Source organism: Monodon monoceros, unplaced genomic scaffold (assembly GCF_005190385.1).
Source record: "Monodon monoceros isolate NGI ecotype Baffin Bay Population unplaced genomic scaffold, NGI_Narwhal_1 Super_Scaffold_21, whole genome shotgun sequence".
NCBI classification, from domain to species: domain Eukaryota; kingdom Metazoa; phylum Chordata; class Mammalia; order Artiodactyla; family Monodontidae; genus Monodon; species Monodon monoceros.
This window is the reverse complement of record NW_021703778.1, coordinates 60,202,536-60,223,153: the sequence shown is the minus strand read 5'-3', so window position 1 is coordinate 60,223,153 and position 20,618 is coordinate 60,202,536. Positions and strand designations below refer to the sequence as shown.

General features: G+C 36.1%; 1 protein-coding gene across 13 annotated transcripts in view; it reads left to right on the top strand.

Annotated features, from left to right (window-relative positions):
- ZNF280D (zinc finger protein 280D) overlaps nucleotides 1-20,618 on the top strand; it is a 326,315-nt gene that overhangs the window by 169,642 nt on the left and 136,055 nt on the right. For 3 of the 13 annotated variants that reach the window (XM_029236531.1, XM_029236529.1, XM_029236528.1), the window contains one exon: nucleotides 18,451-18,666. The exons of 2 other annotated variants lie outside the window; for them this stretch is intronic. The gene's annotated coding sequence lies outside the window, so the exon portion shown is untranslated. 8 more of the 13 variants (XM_029236538.1, XM_029236537.1, XM_029236527.1 and 5 more) reach the window with 7 other exon arrangements.

Genomic DNA, 20,618 nt, shown 5'->3' with positions numbered 1-20,618 from the left:
CGTTATTGTCTGTAGGAGAGGGGCCCTGAGGAGAAACGTGGACTTGATAACACAGTTCCCTAACTGAGCTTGCAGGTTTCACTTCGTGAGACGGAAAGAATGATCTCATTCTGAGGTTTTATCCGGCTCTAGAGATGGACGGAGTTCCTCCCAACTTATCTCAAGTGTTAACGCTTTTATGGAGCGATCGGCTAGAGAGGAGAAACGTCAAAGTGAACCCACTTCTACGAGCACGGGAGACCTTCGTTCCAGGGGGTTCTCTTTGTTTGCCAAGAATTGTTTAAAAAAAAATTCTGTGAACTTAAACCTGATTTATTTATTGTTTTCAGATTTGAACTGTGTTTTAAGAATTTGACGTTTTTTAGCGGCATTAAACATAAAATAGAAGCATTAGAGGAGCGATTTAAAGTACAAAAGCCACCTCTCTGCAATCGTGAGGTGTCCTGCTTTGGGGGATTACTGTGCCAACTCAGGCTGTCTCTAAGCAGAAACTTACTGTGCCTGGTTTGCTTAGAGAAGGCACTGGTTTGCTTAGAGAATTAAGTTGGGGCTGTGTGCTCTCGATGTTTTAAAACATCGTACAAGTACGATTCTAATTGTATCTTGCATTTGTATGGGTCATTGTTACCGGCTGATACGTATTTCCTAACCCAGTGGTCTTTGCTGCTAGAACTGATTTTGAAGGTTAGGAAAGAGAGCTCAGGGTGAGAGGTCTGTAATGAAGTCATGGCTAGGAAGTGATAGAGCCTTTTCTAGAACCTTAGGTCTTCTGATTCCTCATTCAGTGCTCCATTCACTATGTTTTATTTTTTGTGAGAATGAAGTGATTGAGGAAAAGAGCAAAGGAGGCTCACCTACAAAATTTAAGAAGCACTATTAAGTTGCCCCTTCCTTCACATTTTTATTTTTAAGAGTTCATTTCTTAGCTTTTTAACTTCTTGTTATTTAAGTTTTCATGTTATTTTTTCCCCCAGACATTGAAAAGTTGAATAGCCGGGTTGAGCTCTCATACCCACCACCTAGTTTTTACGGTTGTTACTGTTTTGCCACATTTGCTTTATCCACCTATCTCACGGTTGTTTTTGGTGAACATTTTCAAAACATATTTCATACATCACGACAGTTCACACCGAAGTACTGTGTGTGTCTCAGTATGTATATCATAAGATTAAGGTCAATTTTCTATGTAACTGCAATAGGATAATCACACTTAAAGTTAAGAATAATCCCTGATAATCTAATGCATGTATGTAGTATGTATTCACATGTTCTTCACATGTTCCTTGTTGTCCCCAAAATATTCTTTTTAGTCATTTATTTTGGAACAATCATGCATTACATTTGTGTTAGTTCCTTTTAATTTAGTGTAGTTTCCTCTTTTTTTAAATGACATTGACCTTTTGAAGAGACCAAGCCAGTAGGCTTGTAGAATAACCTACATTCTGTATTTTACTGACAGTTTCTTCCTCATGGGGTTTAACTGTACCCTGTATCCCCTATACTTCCTTTAAACTTGAACCTAGGTCTAAAGGCTTGAGTAGATCAGGTTAAATATTTTTGGCAAGAATACTTCACAAGTCATGCAGTGTACTGCTCATTATACAACATCAGAAGGCACGTAAAGTGGGGTTATCCTGTTGGTAATCCTAAATTTGATCTCTTGGATAAGATGGTGACAGACTATCTTTCCATTGTAAGTATTTCCCTTTGCAATTAGCAGATAGTCTATGGGGTGATATTTTGGCATTAGTATTTGGTAAGAGTTTTACTGCAGTAATCTGATAACATAGTTGGGAGCAACTGTCTAGAAATGGGTGTTTGGGGATGAAGGAGGGGAGCAGTTTTGAAGGATAGAACTAACTTATCTAGTTTAGGAAACTTGGAATTGCTGCTCTAGTTGACATCAGAGCCTACAGTGGCTAGGGGAGAGGAGACAGAAAGTAGATATCAGACTTTGCCTCCTTTGAAAGTTTGCTCAAGACCCTTGTAGGCGTAGTGAGCTGTGAGAAAAAGAAAGTTCTGGGGTAGTTTGGTTTTGGAGGACTACAAACCTCAGCATCCCCACTTCAACTCATTCTTTCCAGTTAGGCTATCTTGTCCAGTCCTGCTTCTTCAGTCCAATGTTTTACTACCCAGCACTGGCTTTCTTAGTAAGGGAGAGGAGGTCAAAGGAAAGGAATAAATAATTTTGTACCCTTCTCTCCCACACTGTTTTCTTTATTGAAGAGAACATTTAGAACCATACCAAGATTTCTTTTTCTTTACTAATTGGGCAGGGGATGTACCTATGCGGAATAACAGTTTTAAATAGAAAGTAAATGATAGTTTTAGATGACAGGAAATTGGAGATTATTGACAATATATTTTGTTATCTCAAAAGTAACTTTTGAATGATAAGAAATATTTTTGACATACTAATTAAATAAATAGTCCTGAATAGTTTATTTTTTCCTGCTTCAGAGGACTCAAAAATATTGATTTTTCAGTCAAGTTGTTTTAAAAATATATAATGATTTGATTTACTTGGTAACTTTTTTCAAAAATGTGTGTTTGGGATTTTTATTGATTTTTGCAGAGCAGTTTTGTTTTAAGGATTCTTTTAATTCTCAATGTAACAGGAAAAATAGATACCACTCTTTATCTTCTAGATCAAAAGGAACTTTTATTTTTTAAACATTTTAAATTATATTTAAAATGTTTTTATATATTTTATATAATTTTATATCATATAATTTATATAATTAACAGAAGAATAAAGGGGTAATGTAAAACAACTTATTAGAGCTTTTAATAAGAACTCAAACATAGCAAATATTTTTGTATATACTTAGAAAAATAAGAAACAAAAAAATATATTTCATGCATCTAATTAAATACTACCCCTACAATTAATATGCATCACATTTGAATGCTCTTGGCAAATACTATAATTGTAGCCCACAATTTTTTGGTTTTTTTTTTTAGTTTTTTACCCTCACAAAGAGCATCTTCCTTTATTCTTCCCTCTTACACTTGTGCACAAGAATATTGTAGCTAGAGGGTAAGACAGAATTCTCTTATAGTTCCTGCAAGTGCTTCTCCTAGTTGCATGAGGAATGTTCTTCTTGGTAACTTACAGTTTTGTAATTCAAACTTTCCCCATACAGTGATCATAATATCAGTCATAGGCCATCATCTTCAAGTCATTATTTTGCAAGTACAGTCGACCCTTGAACAACATGATTTTGAACTGTGCAGGTCCACGTGGATTTTCTTTTTCAATAAAAGTGCTACAGTACTATACGATCAGCAGTTGGGTTGAATCCATGGATGCCGAACCATGCATACAGAGGGGCCAGCTACTACACACTGATTTTCAACTGCACGGGGCTTGGTGCTCCTAACCCCTGTGTTGTTCAGCAGTCAACTGGATAGGTTCTAGCTTTCTTAATCAGTGTCTATCCCTCCTTTAGTCTTTTTATACAATACAACTCTCTCCAGGTTAACTTATGCAGGATTTTTAAAAACTAACTGATGGGCTTCCCTGGTGGCGCAGTGGTTGAGAGTCCGCCTGCCGATGCAGGGGACACGGGTTCTGTGCCCCGGTCCGGGAGGATCCCACATGCCGCGGAGCGGCTGGACCCGTGAGCCATGGCCGCTGAGCCTGCGCGTCCGGAGCCTGTGCTCCGCAACGGGAGAGGCCGCGACAGTGAGAGGCCCGCGTACTGAAAAAAACAAACAAACAAAAAACAACTAACTGATGCTTGAGAATGCATTGAGCTGAGAAGAGTACTAGTTTTTCTTAGGACAGTAAGAATCATCAAATATGTTTGAAAACCAGATTATGTGCAGTTGACTTCTCTTCCTTTCCCTTTGTGAAAATTCACAGAAGTTCAACCTTGTTCTTCCTGATATTGCCAACTGAGGAAAATCTCTCACTAGATAATACTAAGCCAATTCTAAACTTATAAAAATTTGTCACAAGTTGTATTTCTGACAGAATTTTCAAATTCTTTTGTCAATTCTTGTAATAATCTTGGTTCTGCTCTCACCCCTTTTCTGAATCACTGTGTAGATATGCATTTTTCAAGCTTACAGTGTTACACTGTCACATGTTGCCCAGATTTTTAGTCTATATTTTTCAGGATTGAAGCTTGCCTGAAATGGGCAACATTGTCTGCATGTGAGTAACTCATCAACTGTCATACGTGAACCTGGAACATAGTGATTTGAGATTTCAGATACTTCCCCAGTAGGTTCTTGCTTATCATTCCTTCTGGATCTTCTTTTTGCAGTGTGCATCATCAGATGCAACATTTGAAGGATTTTTTGAAAACTTGTATGGTTTAAATTTTTGTTGAAGATGGCTATCTTTGCTTCATAATTGCAAGGTATTTTCAGTTTTAGATTTCTAGACACCAATTAGAATAATCAATCCAATGAATTAAAATTTCTGCATCATCTATTTCCTTCTAGTCACCATCGTATACACCTGCATTCAACACTTCTCCACTTATGAACTGTATCAAGTTAAATTTTAGCCCACAAACATGAAGGATGAAAGAATACTGTCACATGTCCTTTTAGCAAAATAGCATGGTCCTGCATTTTTGTAAAAACATGGCATGATGAAGTTCTTCCTGCTGAATGAGAATACTGTATTTCCTTTTAGTTTTTAGAAATATATTGTTCACTCATTGATTATTGAGTTTGAGAAAATCTATCTAGGGACTTAGTCTAATTACACTTAGTCTGAGATTTCCCAAAGTTCACTTTCATTATTACAGTCTGAAGTGCTTGTTATCTACCTTTGCATTTATCTTTAGTTTCATCTAATAATTCTGAAATGTCTCCTCTGTTAGTTTTCTTCTGTCCATTATGAACAGAAAATAAAAAGTTCTGAGTTCATAACAGTAGTGAAAACTAAAGCAGATGAAAGGATCTGCCGCCCTAAAATATGCCACTTTGACATAAGGATTATTTTGAGCAGAAGGCAATTGAGAACCAACAGATGCAGGAAGAGCCCTCTTCCCATGCCCCCCCCCCCCCCCCCCCAAAATAACTGCCTAAAAGCAGGGCATACCTTTCTTTTTGTGAAGGTTCTTACCTTACTGCACCAGGAAAGGAAGAGTGACTCTTATCACCTAAGATGGAGAGTTGATAGATGAGTTTGCATAAACAGACCCAACTAAAATAACACTTATCTTCCATTAGTTCTGCCACGCATTTCCTAGTTTCTTCCCCAGGATTTATTGTCTCTCAAAGCCCCAATTCCCTTTCCTTTGTTAAAATGGTATATACACCCTGAGTCTAACTGCTTCTTTGAGTTTTACTTCTTTTCTGTGAACTCCAGTGTATGTAAATATTAATAAAAATTTTGTGCTTTTTCTCCTGTTGATTTGTCTGTTGTTAATTTAATTCATAGGCCCCAGATACTGCAACCTAAAAGGGTAGAAGTAAAGTTTTTACTTCCTGACACAGACTACAAAGATAATGCCTTGAGTCTTCTATACCTTTTGGGAAGCTGATGCAGTATTTTGTGCAAAACAATAGGAAAACTCAAGAAAAGAAAGGTGAAGGATAATGTATTAGTGATGATTTATTTCACTCTCACATTATCCTTCTAGGCAATTAAAACATTCTTCTGTTTTCTTATTATTTTAGTTTTTTTAAAGCATAGTTGGGAAAAATTGATGCTCAGTGGTGAAATAACACCTAGGATGATGGAATTAGCAAAATATTTTGAGGTGTAGGAAGAATAAAATCACTAATATCCCATAATGTATCTTAGATTTATAAAAGGAGTCTATGGGCTCACCTAGTAATTGTAAGATAGAATGAGTTTTATTCTATTTTAAAGTAATAAGTTACTTTTCCCTTTGTTGTTTGAAGATCTCTAGGAAACAAAGTCATAAAATGTCAATTTTTAAAACTAGAACTGCTAAGGAAAGGAAATTAAAAACTGAACCTATGGACTCTGATAGCGTGCTGAAGGTTAATGGTTAGTTTGGACGGTAAGGTGCAGAGTTCCACTGCTTTGCAGCACTGCTTTCCTCCTACTACTATGACAGGTTTTTTTCACCCTTTTGCACTCCATCTCTAATGGAGTAAGGGTTCTACAAGGCCCTCCCTTTACCACGTACGTATCTTATGAAGCTGGATTTTCCTCACTTCAACAGAACAAGATGGTGTAACAGATTGAATACAGAAGCAGATAAGAGAATCCAGCTGTCTTTATGAACACAGATATTAAAATTAATGAGATTGTAAAAATGGAAAACAATGCCACTCCTCTAAATTTTTGTTTTGGAAAATACAGCTATTTTTAATAAAAGTATTTGTGTTAATATGCAGTGGGTTTGTTACAGTCACTTTTAAGTAAATTAATATATATTTCTTGAATTTCTCAGGTTGGGTTTGTAGGCTTCATCCTTAGAAGTTAATCAACTACACTCTTTTTTTTTTGCCAGGTTTGATTTCTTCAGCATGACAGCTGCCTGAATGCCTTTCAGTTGAGGGATATTAACCAAAGCAAAGATCATTAGTCTATGAAATAATTTGCTCCTGGCTTCTAGGCTCTACCCATGTGTTCCTTATTTTGTGGGTATTTGTTCTTAACCTTTGGCAAGTTTGAGAAGCAAAACTTGGAGGGTTTGGGAGAGGTCTGGGGATTTTAGGTATATCCTAATCCCTATCTCCTTTGTTTACTCACTCATTTTGCTTTTCCTATTCAGGGTTTAAGATTATCTGACTTTGAACTATACAGGATTGCTGACTGCTGATAGAAAGGTCCTCATGGAACAAAATGCACCATGGAAGTGGCTTTGTTAAATTCCATGAGGAAAAATAAATAATATATCTCCCAACTGTATTGAATAGCAAAAGGTAAATAAGAAAATTGACACTACTTTTGACACTACATTGTTAGTATTTGTGTTTTTTTGAGAAGTTATAACACAAGGTACCTTTCTAATTTTTCATTTATTGTAGTGTTTTAGTGACTATAAAGTATTTCATGGTTATATTTCCTCCTCAAAATAAATAGTATTTGGAGATGGGTGGTATTATCCTTTAGAGATGAGGAAATTGAGTTTCAGAAAAAGTTCATTTCATTCATTGTAATACTGGGTGCCAGACACTGCATATTCATTTTGTAAGGTGTGATACTGTGGTCTTCCCTCACTTCACCTTCAGCGTTTCTAGCTCAGAATTGTGTTCTTTTCTCTTTGGGTTAGACAGTGCAGGCCTGGCAGCACAACCTCTGGTGGAAGTGCCAGCTCCTAGAGCATTTGGTCTGTTCTCTGCCTCACTGCATTCTGGAAGCTTCTGGTACTAGTATAACCAAGCTCTGCATGCATTGGTGGAGAGTTATTGAAGAGTTTGGAATTGATAAGTGACACAATAAAAGCATTATTTTAGGAAATTGTTAATTTGGTGGTTCTGTATTGAATGGATGAAAGCAGATAGATCCGGATGCTGAGAGACAGTAAAGTGAATCTTATAAAGTAAATCTGGTGCTATAGGTGTGAGGTTCTAAGGGCCTGAACAAGTACTTATGAATGGAAAGGCAAGGTTCATTGTGGGAAATATTTTGAAGGAAGGCTATAGGACTGGGGAATTGATAGGATGAATGAAAGAGGGAAACATTGAAAAAAAACTGCAAAAGGGTGACAGTTTCATTTGAGGAAAAAGAGAAAGGCAAAAGTAGAACTAATTGTTAAAAATCGGGGTAAGATTAATCTAACATAAAATTTACCATTCTTGACTAAAGTGTACAATTCAGTGGCATTTAGTATATTCACAATGTTGTGCAATCACCAATGCTATCTAATCCCAGAATATTCTCAGTTTCTCAAACCCTTACCCATTAAGCAGTCTCTCCCCGCTTCTTCCCTCTCCCCCAGCCCCTGGCAACCACTGATCTGCTTTCTGCTCTATGGATTTGCTTATTCTGGGCATTTTATATAAATGGAAGCATAACATGACTGACTTCTTTCACTTTGCATAATGTTTTCAAGGTTCATCATGTTGTCACATATATCAGTACCTCATCTTTTTTTAATTCCCTTGTATGGATGTATCACATTTTGTCTGTCCATTCATCAGTCAGATGATAAACATTTAGCTTGTTTCTACTTTTTGGCTATTATGAATAATGCTGTAGAACTAATTTTTGAGGGAAAGTTAATGTTCAGTTTTGGAAATATTGAATTTGAGGTGAGTTTAAGTATCCATATAGCAGTTCTCAGCAGTTAAGAGATGAAGGACTGAAACATAGTTAAGAAGTTAGGGTTGGAAGTTAATATTTGATGATTTTATAGGCAGCTATTGAGAACTGATAGCTAAGACTATGAAGTTTATTAGATTTGTCTTTTAGGAAACAATTTGTGTAGGGCTAAGGTCTAAACTTTATAGAACCTGATTTTACATTGTTTAAGAAGGAAGAGAATATGAAGAATCTGTAAAGAGTTAAAAAGGAGGAGATGGATAGAGAACCAGTCTATTGGCATAGAGAAAATTACTGAGGAGCATGTCTCAAGAAATTGGGTTAGGACTTCCCTGGGGGTCAGTGGTTAAGACTGTGCTTCCACTGCAGGGGGCGTGGGTTCGATCCCTGATCGGGGAACTAAGATCCTGCATGCTGTGTGGCATGGCCAAAAATAAATACCCTCATAAATAAATAAAAGGTTTAAAAAAAAAAAAGAAATTGGGTTAAAATTGATGCAAGATAAGGAAAATGAAAATGGAAGAAAGGGTTATTTGATTTGGCTGTTGGAAAGATTATTGGGATCTTAAGATGGATACCTTCAGCAGAATACTGTGTGGTAGAAAATGTAGCTGTCCTGCTGTGCTTAGCTCAGTTTTGACTGACAGAGTGGGTGGTGGTAACTGCTGCAGCCTGGATCAGGATCAGCAGGAGGTTTTAGAATACTTGGACCAAGTGGAGATGGTGCAAAGAGAGATTCCCCATACCTTGTTGTAAAGAAGGGTTGCTTTTATCAGTACATAGGAACTTTTAATGATTGTGCTGATTTGGATTGCTTTGTAGATTTAAGTAGTCTGCTCAAGCACAGGCTTTCTACTTATTAATATTACATTAGCATTTTTTGTGTTAACAAAAATGTTAAAATTCTAAAAAGTTGGTTTGTCATGATGATTTGATACTTGAGATGTTTGCTCTGAATCAGTATCTGTTAAATAGATCTTGATATTGTTGGGAGTTCTGAGTTAAGCCATCAAACAGGCTTACTTATTAAAATGCAATTTATATTGTTTATTTAAAATTATTGGGGATTTCCCTGGCAATTCAGTGGTTAGGACTTCACGCTTCCACTGCGGGGGGGCCTAGGTTCAGTCCCTGGTCAGGGAGAACTAGGATCCTGCATGCCATGTGGGTGGCCAAAAAAAAAAAAATTATCAACTGTTATTTTTTTTTTTTCAGGAATTTACTTGCTTCGAATAAACTCAAGAATTTCATTCTCAGTGTTGTTTCATTCTTTACGTTGTACTTGAGAGTTTCTAGAAAATCTTTGGGTATAGTAGGTAGATTACTAAAATTCTTAATTTCTAATTCCAAAATGAACTTTCATAATTCAGCATTCTCAATTAAGGCAGTTTTTTTACTGAAATATGACAAATCCCCCTTTTCTTTCAGTCTAGGCAAAAAATTTACAAATACTAGATGAATATGTTTACAATATTAGGGTTGGAAGGATCCTTGGGGATCTTGAAAGTGACCATTTTCAATTGCATAATGTTTGAACTTTTCATATTTTTCTTTGGTGATCTGTCACATCTCAAGTTTATCTCATTTCCTGATATTTTAACTGCTGATTGTTTTGTTCTTATATGAAATCTGCCTCCCTGTTATTTTGGTCTTGTTCCTGGTGGAGGCAAATAATATGTGGCTGAAATCTCTGGCCTTCAAAGTGCCTGGGTTTGAATCCTTGTTCTGCCACTTAGTTTTGTTACTTTGGGTAAGGTGCTTAATCTCTGTAATTCAGCTTCCACAGCTGTAAAGCAGGGACACTAATGGTGTCTGCCTCATAGAGTTTTTTGGGGATTGGATGAAATGCATTGGATTCATGTATTTAATTAATTAGCAAATGGTAATAATTGTTATTATAAATAATAACTTATTATAACTTATAACAGTATGTAATGAATTAAGTAGTTGTATTGAAACTCAAACTAGGAATGAAATTCTCTAGTTTACTCAAAACAAGTAAATATTAGCAGTGTTGTTATCGTTATTATCACTTGAGCCACAAGGAACAAGTCACCCTCTTGCCTTTTTTCTTATGACAAACTTTAAAATATCTGTAAACAGCTTTCACTTCTACCACCCCTGCCTCACGGTCTCATGTTTTTCCTAGGTTAGATATATTAGTCCTTTGACCTAGACAAAGCTTTAATTTTAATTCTTTGTAGTGGGCATCTGTTGTTTTTACTACCCAACATCCATTCACCCTTATCTCCCTTACCTTGGTAACATATGTCTTGATCTTGATTTTCCTGTGGGGAACCATCCCCTCCTCCAGTATTTATCTTGTGGGTGGTGTGTTGTACCCGCCCCCACCCCCGCCCCTTTTGGGTCTCTGGTACCAGGAGGATCAATAGTGATTGGTTTAGGGAAGGGCATATGACTTTAGCCAAGCCAGTCAACTCCAATCAGAGCTGGTCCTTTTATCATTGTCCTGGTCTTGAATGTTGGAAGGTGTTAAGTTGAGCTATTGTAGTCATTCACAATGGGAGGACCCTTTCTGAGGATAGAATCAGAATAGAGGAAGTGAAGCCTAGGGATGGAGAGAGAAAAACCAGGTTTACGTATCATTGTTTAAAATGTGCCTACAGCGAATGCTGTAAATGAGCCAATAAATTCTCTTTTGCATAAGCCAGTTTAAGTTGGGTTTTCTTTCTGTTACTTAAAAGTTGAAGGAGTCATAGCCAATACACAGTATTCCAAGTGGGGATTGAATCCGACAGAATAGAATAAAACCATCATCTCTTTGACTTTAGACTCAAATTCTTCTATTTTGACACTGTATCACAAGTCTGATTGTATCAGTTCCTGCTTAAAATCCCCTCAGTGGCTTTCCAGTTCCTCTTCAGGTAAGGACAGAATTCCTTAACATGGTCTTCAAAGTGCAGCGTTGTTTGACTCCTATCTTACCTCCCATTGTATACCATCTTGCTCTCTTTTCCAGTCACACTGGTTTCTTTTCAGTTTCTTATATTTGCTGTGCCATAGATCTTTTGCACATGCTGCTGCTTTTGCATGGAATGCTTTCTTCCCTCTCCTGTTTGCCTAGTTAACTCTAACTCATTCTTCAAATAACAATTAATCATTGCTTCCTTAGGGGAGCCAGTTTTGGTTATGCTAACTAGACCTAACTTCCTTACTCTGAGTTTTAAAATTCCTTGTCCATGGACTTCATAGCACATATTGTCAGTTTAATCTGTTTGTATGAGTGTTTGTCTCTGTCTCTAGACTGTAAGGTTCATGAGTGCAAGACCTGTGTCTTAATTTTTGACCGTCATTGTATTCCTGCCTGGCACGATGTCTGGCACATAGTGCATGTTTATTAATAAATGTACTTTTATTTTTGATGTGAACCACTTTTAAAGTCTTTATTGAATTTGTTATGATATTGCTTCTGTTTTATGTTTTGGTTTTTTGGCCCTGAGGCATGTGAGATCCTAGCTCCCTGACCAGGGATTGAACCCTCACCCCCTGCATTGCAAGGCGAAGTCTTAACCACTGGACTGCCAGGGAAGTCCCTAAATGTACTTTTTAAATGAATGAACTTTGGACTTACTGCCTCTCTGGTAACTAAAACTGATAAATAGTATATCTTCAATTTATATTTTTTGTAAATTTTGGTTTTTGAGCAAATACAAAACTAATTTTATGCTAGATTTTACCATTCATCCTACTTTGTTGAGATCTTTTGAAAGTCTCATTTGTTATTTAACATGCATTATACTATTTACTCATCTATAAATGTAATCTGTACACAGTATGGTCTTTATCCAAATTATTGCTGTGAATATTGCCCTTTGTTAAGATATATAAGACATTGGAATGCCTTTCTTGTTCCTGAACCATAACCGTATCTGTATCTTCAATGAGTATTATTATCCACTGCATCACATAGCAAACTCTGATGTGTGGGACTGGGGGTAGGGCAGGGGAAGGAATAAGGATTCATACTTTTTACTCTACACACTTCTGTATGTTTGAGTCCCCTTTTAATGAGCATTTTTACTTAAAAAAAACACTAATGAAAACATCTTTCCTTTAGAGATTAATGGGTATGTTTCTCCCATGGTGGGTCATTTCCAAATCCTCCAGCTAGATGTGATTACTTTTTTTCAACCCCTGACCTAGAGATTCTTAGCCTTTTTGGTTCATAAACCTTATAACAGTTTGATGCCCCAGAAAATGTATGTGTGCACAGAATTTTGCACAGTTCTTATTTCTGTGGTTTCCTCAGCACCTTGTCATGAACCTCTGCTATAGCATTTCCAATTTTTATTTTTGTTATTTTTTTTGGAGTATAATTGCTTTACAATGTTGTGTTAGTTTCTGCTGTACAACGAAGTGAATCAGCTATATGTATACATATATCCTCTGCCTCTTGGACCTCCCTCCCCACGCCATCCCACCCATCCAGGTCATCACAGAGCACCGAGCTGAGCTCCCTCTGCTATATGGCAGGTTCCCACTAGCTATCTGTTTTACACATGGTAGTGTATATATGTCAATCCTAATCTCCCAATTCATCCCCCCCCTTCCCCCTCTGTGTCCACATGTCCATTCTCTACATCTGCGTCTCTATTCCTGCCCTGGAAAAATAGGTTCATCTGTACCATTTTTCTAGATTCCACCTATATGCATTAATGTACAATATTTGTTTTTCTCTTTCTGACTTACTTCACTCTGTATGACAGACCATCCACATCTCTACAAATGACCTAGTTTCTTTCCTTTTTATGGCTGAGTAGTATTCCATTGTATATATGTATCACATCTTTATCCATTCATCTGTCGTTGGACATTCCAATTTTTATTATTGCAGCTACCATGCCCTGTTTCGTATGATATTTATATATTTATCATAATCCCCCTACCAGATAGTTTCTTGAGGTAGTGACTTTTTTCTTTGAGGATTGTGCCTTGCGTTAGATAGAAAATGGTTAAGTGTATTATTTTTTAAACTTTTAATTATTTGTATTATGAAGTATTTTTATTGTCTTTCAAAAATCTGAGCTCACTAACTTGGAGAATTGGTTTTCACTTGTAGTGGAGGTAAAAGAACCCTTTTCCTTTATCCTCTTAGGTTAAGTGCCTGGGATCTGCAAATTAAGTTGATGAAAGACAGATTAATAGGAGAAAAGGTATACAAATTTTATTTGATGTTAATATAACTTTTACGTTAATGGAGGTGTTCATCGAAAAAAAATGAAGACTAAAGAGGTGGTTAGACATGGGGGCTTATATACCATTTTTTTAAAAGATGGTAAATTTCGGGAGAGTGGCAGGTCAAAGGAAAAGAGGTTTGGGCTTCTAGGAGTGGTAAATTGAGGGAATGTACATATATGGGGGAAACTAATGGAAGATTAGGGCTATTTTAGTAAGGTTTGTTTGTGCAGCCCCATCTTGATGCCGACTTTCTGTCTCCAGTGATAATGGTAGTTTTTCCTCCTCCTGGAATGGGAGAGGGAAAGGGGAAGACCTTCACAATGGGAAATGTATGTCCTGCTTTTAGACAGATAGGAGGAGGGCAGAGAGCTCTTTCTGTGTTTCCTGCTTCTTAATTGCTGAAGTGGCATATGTTGATCTCCTATAGGCTTTAAGGAATTCTGGATTTCTTCTAATTTCAGAGAATTAAAGTGTTAATTCTTTGATTACCTACGTTCACAGAATGAAGTTTTTTCTGTAAATTAGGAGGTGGACAGGAGAAGCTGGCCTAATTGCTTTTTAAGTCTTATTCTTGGAAGTAGCTAGGGCAACCTCTTTCAAGACCTGGATTTTCCCTATCCTTGTTCTGATCGCATTGTAGGCCACTTCTTTCAAGGCTGACTCCCAACCCTTCCCCTTCTCTGTTTGCGTCTTTCTCTTAAGATTCCTGAATGAATCTTTTTTTTTTTTTTTTTTTTTGCGGTACGCGGGCCGTTCACTGTTGTGGCCTCTCCCGTTGCGGAGCACAGGCTCCGGACGCGCGGGCTCAGCGGCCATGGCTCACGGGCCCAGCCACTCCGTAGCATGTGGGATCTTCCCGGACCGGGACACGAACCCATGTCCCCTGCATCGGCAGGCGGACTCTCAACCACTGCGCCACCAGGGAAGCCCAATCATCTTTTTTTAAAATGACATTTGAAATTTTTGGTTTATTTAAAAAATAAAACTATGTATATCCATACTCTCCCTTTTTAAGGTCGTTTTCTCCCTTTCTTGAAGTGACCATTTCCAGAAGGCAATGTTCTACTTCAAATAAAAATTAGAGTCTTTCAGAAATTGGGTGAGATTTGATGAAATATCTTGTAGAGTTTCTGTAATTCCCCAGTATTTTGTCTGCAGTATTTTAGCTGCTAGTGATCAGATGTTTTTAGTTGTACATTTTGTGTGGTTAGAATGTGCAATTTTCAAGAATAAGTCTGTGGTTTTTAACAGTAACAACTAGACTGATTCTGAAAAAGATAGATGTTTAGTTTTCTAACAATAAAACAAAAGCCATAAAAGGAGGAAATACTGATTTAAAATTTCATCTGCTTAATGTTTTTAAATAAAAATTATAAGTTATTTATAAAATTTCAAATTTAAATACCTGAATTTTATGAAATCAAATTTTTGTGGGTCTCTCTTTCAATTATATACAGGTTTATCTTATGATTTAAGGTTTCTATTTGCGTGACTTGTCTTAGAATGTCAAAGTAGACGTGATCATTCTCTGCTTTTCTAATCCTGTTAAAATTAATTTCCATGATGGAATCAGTAGGTGATGGATACTAAGTGATAAAAAACTGGAATTTTAAACATGACTCTTCTTCTTCAAAAGACTGTATGCTTTTAAGATAATGAACATTAAATTAAAATTAATTTTTATTATCTCCTTGAGATAGTGGAAATTCTTGAGAGATCATAAAACCAGGGTTGGAAATATTAGATTGTTACTCATAGTTAAGAACCCACTTCGAATCCTTAGAGCTCTATTCATTTGGGATTAGAATTCTAAAATTATAGACCTCCATTTCAGTATGACGTTAATGACAAAGACTAAAGAATTATTTATAAAATGAAATAGAACATAAACCAAAGCTTTAAGTCAGTGGGATGATTTGAATGCCTGATTTCTTGTGAAATTTGTGAGAGGAGAAAAGTGATAAATCAAACTTTTTTGAACAATGTTCCATGACGCTGTGTCATCCAAATCATTCCTCTGAAGAACTCTTCTAAGTATATAAGCAAAATTGTTAAAGGTTTAATGTTTCTTATAGCTAGCATGTTAATCTTAGACTAAATTTATGTTAGTTGAACTTTATTTTTATGTGTTATTTTGAATATAAATTTTCACCGTTTGAAATGATTATATTAATTTCTGTTTCACATTTTCCCTTTTTTTTTTTGATGTGGACCATTTTTAAAAGTGTTTATTGAATTTGTTACAATACTTCTTTTGTTTTATGTTTTTGGTTTTTTTGGCCCCAAGACATGTGGGATCTTAGCTCCCCGACCAGGGGTTGAACCCACACCCCCTGCATTGGAAGGCGAAGTCTTAACCACTGGACCGCCAGGGACGTCCTCTCACATTTTCCTTTTATGTTAAGTTAATCATATCTGGTTTTGTTGTTGCCAACTTCTTGGTTAGTAATGTAACCCCCAATTAAAACATAATTTTTTTTTTTTTGCGTTACGCGGGCCTCTCACTGTTGTGGCCTCTCCTGTTGCGGAGCACAGGCTCCGGACGCGTAGGCTCAGCGGCCATGGCTCACGGGCCCAGCCGCTCCGCGGCATGTGGGATCTTCCCGGACCGGGGCATGAACCCGCGTCCCCTGCATCGGCAGGCGCACTCTCAACCACTGCACCACCAGGGAAGCCCCAACGTCATTTTTTATGATGAAAAAAAAAAAACAAAGATTAACTTCATAATGTGATTTCTTGGATTATTTTTTCGAATAACTCTAACTTTTGGGGTCTGGTTAGATGGAGAACTTAACCGTTTACCTTATTCTTCACATTCACTTTTGTATTCTATTTACCACCTACTCATTTTTAAAAATGATTTTTTTAGAATTAAATTATGGGGATGCATATATAATGAAAGTGCTTTTTTAAAAATGGAAATGGTATAGGACACTTTATCCAAATGTTAATTTTTATATGTTGGTAATTTTGAATTAGATACTTATTTTACTCTATAAGATTAGTAGAGTGTATAATTTAAGTGTTGATAAATTATAGGTGTGTGTTATGTGCATATGAGGGTTTAACATTTTATATGTTACTGAGTGTTTTAACTAGTTTATAAATGCTTTTTTAAAAGATGAAAATATCGCAGGATAGATTAGACAGCCACATTCCAGAAGGTTTATTTATAAAGCTAAACTTTTATTGTGAGGGATCTACTGTAATGAAGATCCTGTAGGACAAAATGATTTCTAAATGCTCAGCTGATAGCTAGCTTATAAATTTCAGTATAATAATGAAATTGTGATCTGTTTTTAGAGTTCTTTAAAATGGCATTTAGCCCAGAGTTAAAAGTGGTTAAGGTTTATTCAGTGATTTCTGTGTGCCAGGCATTGAGCTATGTGCTTTATGTATATTATCATTTAATCTCCATTATAACTCTGTGAATTAAGTTTTATATATATATATATATATATATATATACGCATATATGTGTGTGTGTGTGTGTGTGTGTGTGTGTGTGTGTGTGTAGGCAAAGCACAGAGATTAACTAACTTGGCCAAGGTCATACAGTTAATAAGTAGTTGAGTCAGAGTTTGAACCTATTATTCTTCACCAAATTTTACTGTTTATGGTTAATAAATGTTTAAAGTATACATTAAAGTATAAAAAGCTGAATTAAACCTTAGAGATAATACACCTGAACTAAGAGCTGAGACCCAGAATTGTAAGGGAACTTGACTGAAAGTTGTGCCAGTGTTGGGGCTATGACTTGGTTCTTCTGGCTTCTAGCCTAGTACTCTTTTTATGTGTAGACTCTACAGCTGTGGATTGTGGAATGGCTTAATTTCCCCCTTACCAGAGAGTGTATAGGACTAAATGCATTACCTTTATTATTTAACACAATGACATTGCATCAGGTGGTATCTATCAATGGCTAAAAGTAAAATTTTCAAACAGTTTAAAATTTAGACCCCACATTTCCTTTGACTTAAATTTTTTGTAGGAAAAAATCAGCAAAACAGTTTTAAAAAATTTTGTATATTTAAAAAAATTTTTGCTATTGTATGTGTGGGAATCCAGAAAGCAAATTCTTGTTTTAAATAAGGCAATTCAATTTTTTAAAAATAGATTTTATTTATTTATGGCCAAGTTGGGTCTTTGTTGCTGTGTGTGGGCTTTCTCTAGTGGCACCGAATGGGGGCTACTCTTTGTTGTGCGTGGGCTTCTCGTGGTGGCTTCTATTGTTGCGGAGCACGGGCTCTAGGCACGCGGGCTTCACTAGTTGTGGTGCACGAGCTTATTTGCTCCGCGGTATGTGGGATCTTCCCAGACCAGGGCTCGAACCCATGTCCCCTGCATTGGCAGGCGGATTCTTAACCCCTGCGCCACCAGGGAAGCCCCAATTCAAATTTTTATATGTTTATTCTAAAAGCATTTGTTTTGAATTATAAACATATTATATTATAAATTTTTGAAGGCAAATACTGTGACTTATTTATCTTTGTTTTTTCCCTAGAACTTTGTACATTACCTTACATACAGAAAGCAATGAGCATGATTAGTTTGAATAGTTATTTTTTGAATGAATTAATCTATGATGAAGTACTATATCCAATTAATTTTTTCCTTTTAAGTTTCATTGATTAAAAAACCCAGAGAAATATAAACTAAAACTTATTTAAGATTATGTTGTATTATGGAATGTGAAGAATACATAACAGTTAAAGATTAATGTCACTTAGCATCTGAAAAATTCAGATTTATTAAAATAGTACATTATGAGGCAATTATTCATTTTTACACAAGGATGCTTTTAAAAAACTATTTGTAATTTAATAATTTCAGACTTCTTCAAATATTAAGAGCTTAATAGAATCACCATTTTACTTATTAAATTTGGGTTCATTCAAGAAAGAACCAATTATGTAGAGTGAGTTAAATGTTTATGTTAAACTTATCAAATTTAAAAATTGAGCTTTTTACAGGAAAAATGATTAAGTATGTGTATATTTAATTTAATGAAATCCACTTTAATACTAGGTATCTTTATTTTATAGGAAGGAAAAGAGATATAACTTGCTGCCTTGTGTGGAGTCACATGATGATCAAAATTAGATCCAAGAATTTCTAAACCCCAAGTTTCACATTTCAGTATTTGGCTTTACTTAAAGTGACTCATAAAATTGACTGATATCTTGTGTCAGTACTTAAATGACAATTTACAGAAAGTCAGCTCTTCAACTTGATTGGTGACAACCCTTTTCAGCCAAAAAGTAAGTGTTGCTGCCACTACTGATACTAGTGTATGTGGCTTTTGTACCAATAACTTTGCATCAGGAGAAAGGCTGAGAGGTAGGCACATTTCCTTAAAAACAAAAACACTTAAAATTGTTAAGGTAGCAAATGCTCACATAGAAACAAATAATGTGAATTAAAATATGAGTAAAGTAGAAATGAAATGATTTCTCTCTGTGCCTGGTGATCGCTACTATTATTAGTTTGGTATGCATAGTCATGTATGTTTCTTTTATGCGTAGACAAAAATTAATTATTTCTAAAAAAATTGTAAAGCTGTTATGTATCTTCAAAAATTTTTTTCTCAACAATATATCCTGTATATATTGACAATGGCAGTACTGTGCTAAAAAGAGTAAGCAAGATCTTTGTCTTCTGCATGAGTTTGGTAGGGCTGCCATGACAAAGTATCATAGACTAGATGGCTTAAATGACAGAAGTTTATTTGCTCACAGTTCTGGAGCCTAGAAGTCTAAGATCAAGGTGTTGGTAGGGTTAGTTCCTTTTGAGGGTCCTGAGGGAAGGATCTGTTCCAAGCCTCTCTCCTTGGCTTATAGGTGGTCATCTGCTTCCTGTGTCTTCAGAGGGTCTTTCCTTAATACGTGTATCTGTGTCCTGATCTGCTATTCTTCTTTCTTTTTTTTAAATAATTAATTAATTTTGGCTGTGCCAGGTCTTAGTTGAGGCACATGGGATCTTAGTTGCAGCATATGGACTTCTTAGTTGTGGCATACATGTGGGATCTAGTTCCCTGACCAGGGATCAAACCTGGGTCCCCTGCATTGGGAGCGCAGAGTCTTACCCACTGGACCACCAGGGAAGTCCCCTGATCTGCTCTTCCTTTAAGGAAACTGGTCATAGTGAATTAGCGCCCACACACTGTCCCATTCATATATATATGTATGGTATATAGCTATATATACCCTCTTTATATATCTAGTTAAGCATCACTTGTATCCATCTCCATTGCTGTTACTTTAGTTTAGACCTTCAGTACTGTTTCTCTTTTTTCCCTCCTCCCCTCCTCTTACTCTTCCTTTTTCTCCTCCACCTCAGCTTAAAGTAATATATATATACATAGTTTTAAAAAATCAAACAATCTAAAAAGGCTTTAAGGGGTTTAACCTCAGTTTCTTGAAGAGTGCTTATGCACATATATATGTGTGCTGTCTATTGCATAGTCAGTTTTAACCATTTTCTAATGATGTTTATCATGAGGATTTATGCTTTCTTACAGCTACGCCTTCCTTCCCTCTAAGTATCTCCTAACATAAAAAATCAAATCCATATTTGATATTTTCATTATGATGACCATATAAATACTGTTCACTGACAAGCATGGTAATATGCTATTAATATGCCATTATATATAGAATAGCATATGAGAGGATACATTTCTTTTTATTTTTTTTCTTTCTTCTGGTGTACCCAGCAATTAATACTTTTCATGTTTTTTAATTTGCTAACTTGTATTGAAGTCTATAGCTAAATCTTCTCACACTCTGAAGAGCCTCTCAATTCAGGTTTTTATACTGTAAAACTTGTCAGGTAGTCTATAAGTTTATACTTTAATCATCTTTTCTTTGGCCTCCTAGAGACATTACTCCTGAAGGTACTGTTCTCCTGAATTAGTCTGGACTGGTTGTTCTCTAGGCCTACTGAACTTCTGTTGTTCTGGGACTTTGTATTGTGGTGAATGCAATGTTTTCTTCATCCTGTGTCTTCCTCTTTCTTGACTGAGTCTCATGTTTTGGTGGATTGTATAGTAGCTTCCTGAGAAAGGGTGCCTGGGAAGTAAATCTTGTGTGATGTTGCTGGTCCTTACTCTCACACTTGATGAAAAGTTTGAATTCTAAATTGAAAAATAATTCTGGTAAGAATTTTATAAGTATTACTTTACTGTCTTTTAGTTTCTATTCTTATTACTCTT